General features: G+C 44.6%; 1 pseudogene; it reads right to left on the bottom strand.

Moving 5' to 3' along the window:
* The window catches only part of LOC103271941, a 5283-nt pseudogene extending 2588 nt beyond the window's left edge, over positions 1–2695 (bottom strand).
* Positions 2696–3766: the final 1071 nt, after the last annotated feature.

Here is a 3766-nt window from a genome sequence, read left to right as displayed (position 1 = left end):
CCAGGCGGGTTCAGGCAATCCACTCACCTCAGCCTCCCCAAGTGAGGGATTACAGGCTGAGCCACCAAGCCCGGCTGAATTTTATCTTTCATACCTATAGAGTAGATTCCAGCTACCAGGAAGGATAAGGTAGTCATTGCCTGGTGTGTGAAGAGGAAGACCACGAAGAAGGAAAGAATTTTGTGTGTGTGATAGAGGAGAGTCTTAACCATAAATAGCTCCCTCATGGCCAGAGACAGTGTCAACAGAGCCAGCAGTAAATTGCTGGGTATTTTCATTTGTCCTTCCAGAACGAAGTTTTCCAATTTTCTGCTCTTTTTGGACAATGTCAATGGGCTCTGGTTTCCTGTTGAGTTGAACCTATGGGAAGATTTGACAGAATATTGCAGGGAGACAAGGATAGAGGTCAGGGAATTTATGTTCCTGATTTGTCTCTGTGCCCCTATACAACTCTCTTCTAAACTTTTGAATTCCTAAAATGGCTTCCTTTCCTTTCTCCAACGTGATGGTGGTGATAGTTCATCTGCCTCTGGCCTTGGCTGCTGCACTATCCCTTGTGGCTTTTCTTTTCTTTCTTTTTTTTTTTTGAGTCAGAGACTCACTCTGTCGCCCAGCCTGGAGTGCAGTAGCACGTTCACAGCCACTACAGCCTCGATCTGCGGGGCTTAGGTGATCCTTCTGTCTCAGCCTTTCAAGTTGCTGGAACCACTGGCGTGCGCCACCACACCCAACTAATTTTTGATTTATTGTAGAGATGAGGTCTTGCCAAGTTGCCCAGGCTGGTCTCAAACCCCTGGACTCAGGCAATCTTCTTGCATCTGCCTCCGCCTCCCAAAGTACTGGGATTACAGATGTGAACCACTGTGCCTGGTCCCTTGTGGCTTTTCTACACTCACATCTTTACCCATAGTCCCTTTGTAAATAAACATATCCTTGAATTATCCTAATGTGAATGTGCTGTTTTCTGTTGAGATCCTAGTTGACACAATTAAAATTCATTTCAGGACCTCAGGAGATACTTTGATCTCAGAAATCCATTCTCCAAACACCCTTGGAAAGGACTATAGCTGAAACTATTTTCAGAGAACAAAGTCAACCATGATCTAGCCCCTTTTCACCTCTACACTTCTTCTCACTAATTCCACACACAAGCCAACCAAAATCTTTGGAGTTTCCCAGGCATGGAATGTTATTTTATCCCATTGTGCTCTGGTCTAAGCTGGGGCTGGGACACCCTTGTTTTCCCCAATGCTCCCCAGCACTTACATCTGACAACCTCTTTTCCTTTCAGGCCCCAAGTTAAGGACCCTTTTCTAGAAATCTCCCTGTGATCTTTGTTTCTGTGAGAGATCACTCAGTATTATAGACTCTAGTTAGTATCACATGTTCTCACTCATATAGTGGACCTTGAACATCCAATGTAATACTATAAGAAAATGACTGACAGCCAGGCTCGGTGGCTTAGCCTGTAATCCCGCGCCTTTGGGAGGTTGAGGTGAGTGGATTGCCTGAGTCTGCGGGTTCGAGACCTGCCTGGGCAGCGAGACCTCATCTCTACAATAAATAAAAAACTCAGCCGGGTGTGGTAGTGCATGCCTGTTAATTCTGGCTACTTGGAAGGCTGAGGCAGAAGGATCACTGGAGCCCAGCAGGTCGAGGCTGCGGCACATACAAGAGGCATGTGGGGGTACAGGATCGCCGGAGCCCAGCAGGTCGAGGCTGTGGTGTCCGGGAGCGGCCACTGCACTCCAGTCTGGGCAACAGAGTAAGACTCCAACTCAAAAAAAAAAAAAAAAGAAAAGGAGAGGAGTGAGTTGCTGGATCTGGATCTTTTGCTAGCATGTTCCCCAAATACCTTTTACAGGTATAAGAAGAAAAGAAAAAGGAAAAGCTTCCAAGTTAATATCTCAGATTCAAACTGGGTCACACTGAAGCTGGGGGTATTGAATTCGTCTTCTGTCTAGGGAGGCAAACTATATAAATTAATACACTGAACCCTGGCCTGAAGAGCCCCAAGGCTTTAATAAATAAAGAGTTGCACTGGGCCAAACAAGAACATAACACTGCCAAATGTCTCGGCGTCTCAATTACAATAACAATGTTTCTTGGGCCCAGGCCCGAAGCAGCTCAGAGAACATTAAAGAATTTTTGTGCTCCTTTTAAAATCCTCTTTGATCGAAGAGACAACTTTGGCATCTCCCAAAAGAAAAGTGGACATCTCCAGTCTGCTTAAGACTCCTTCTTGATTCTGGCTTGAAATGAAAGGCTATTTCTGGATTCCTTCTCTTTGAACTGTGCTCTTCTCTGTGGCTTCTGCATTTATTTAGGAAAAAAAAGTCAACTGGTATTAAAGGGATAATTCTGATGAATATGGTGAGGGTCTTTGTTAACAGGATCTCTCCCACAGAGAATGAGAGCGTGATTCTTGGGATGATTGCTCCTACCCTATCATGAATACTAGACTATTTGAGTTAAAAGAGACCTTAAAAATTGTATCATCCCATCTCTCTCTCTCTCTTTCTCCCTCTTTCTCTCTCCCTCCCTCCCATCTTCTCTCTATCTCTCTCTCTCTTTTGAGTTGGGGTCTCACCCAGGCTGGAATGCAGTGGCACAATCACAATGATCATGGCTTATGACAGCCTCGACTTCCTGGGCTCAGGTTATTCTTCCACCTCAACATCCCCAGTAGCTGGGACCACAAGCATGCGCCAACGTGCCTGGCTAATTTTTGTTTTTCATTTTTTGTAGAGACAAGTTTTCACTACATTGCCCAGGCTGGTCTCACAACTCCTGAGCTCAAGCAATCTGCCCACTTTGGTCTCCCAAAGTGCTGGGATTGCAGGTGTGAGTCACCACTCCCAACTTCATCTCTTAATTTTACAGATAAGAAAACTAAGGCCTAGAGTGGCAATAATTTGCCAATGTCAGAAAGTAGGGGAAAAATTGGTTTACAATTTTAATCTATTGCGTTATTCATTCATTCAACACTTATTATTTGAAATACCTATAACTTTTAGTTCGTTCATCAATGAAAAATTATTTCAAGCATCCATTAAGTGCTCAGTGCCCATCATACCACTATTAGAAATAAAGCTTGTCGGGCTCAGTGGCTCAGCCTGTAATCCCACGACTTGGGAAGCCGGGGTGAGTGAATTGCCTGAGGCTGCAGGTTCGAGACCCACCTGGGCAACTTGAGAAGACCTCATCTCTACAATAAATAAAAAAAAATTAGCCGGGTGTGGTAGCGTGTGCCTGTAGTTCCAGCTACTTGGAAGGCTGAGGCGGAAGGATCGCTGAGGCTGCGGTGGCCGCGAGCGTTCCACTGCCCTCCAGCCTGGGCGACAGCATGAGACTCCAAATAAAAAAGAAAAAAGAAATAAATCTTAATTTTTATAAACCCACAATGTGGTAGAGACTTGTAGGTTTCACCCATATCCAATTTTCCTTTTCTTTTCATCATATAAGATGATTAGACTTCTCTGCCCTTTTATAGTTGGGAAGGACCACATAACTATTTCTAATCAATGGGTTTTGAGCAGAAGCAACTTGTGTTATTTCTGGACCAAGACATGATGTACCCAGTGTGAAATCTCCAGCACTCTTTTCCTTAGCTGCAGCTAAAGAAAGGAGGCATTTAGTCAAGCCACCATGATGAAGCTGGATCTTGAGTGACTCTGTGGAACAGAGCCCTCTGATGATTCATGTGAGGTATGTGTCATGCATGAGGAGCTTTTCTCAGTGTAAATCACTGAGATTTGGAGGCTAT

The sequence above is a fragment of the Carlito syrichta genome, unplaced genomic scaffold, assembly GCF_000164805.1.
Source record: "Carlito syrichta isolate Samal-C Ts95f unplaced genomic scaffold, Tarsius_syrichta-2.0.1 Scaffold312030, whole genome shotgun sequence".
NCBI lineage: Eukaryota > Metazoa > Chordata > Mammalia > Primates > Tarsiidae > Carlito > Carlito syrichta.
Note: the sequence above shows the minus strand (reverse complement) of the source record. Positions and strands in the feature narration are given on the sequence as shown.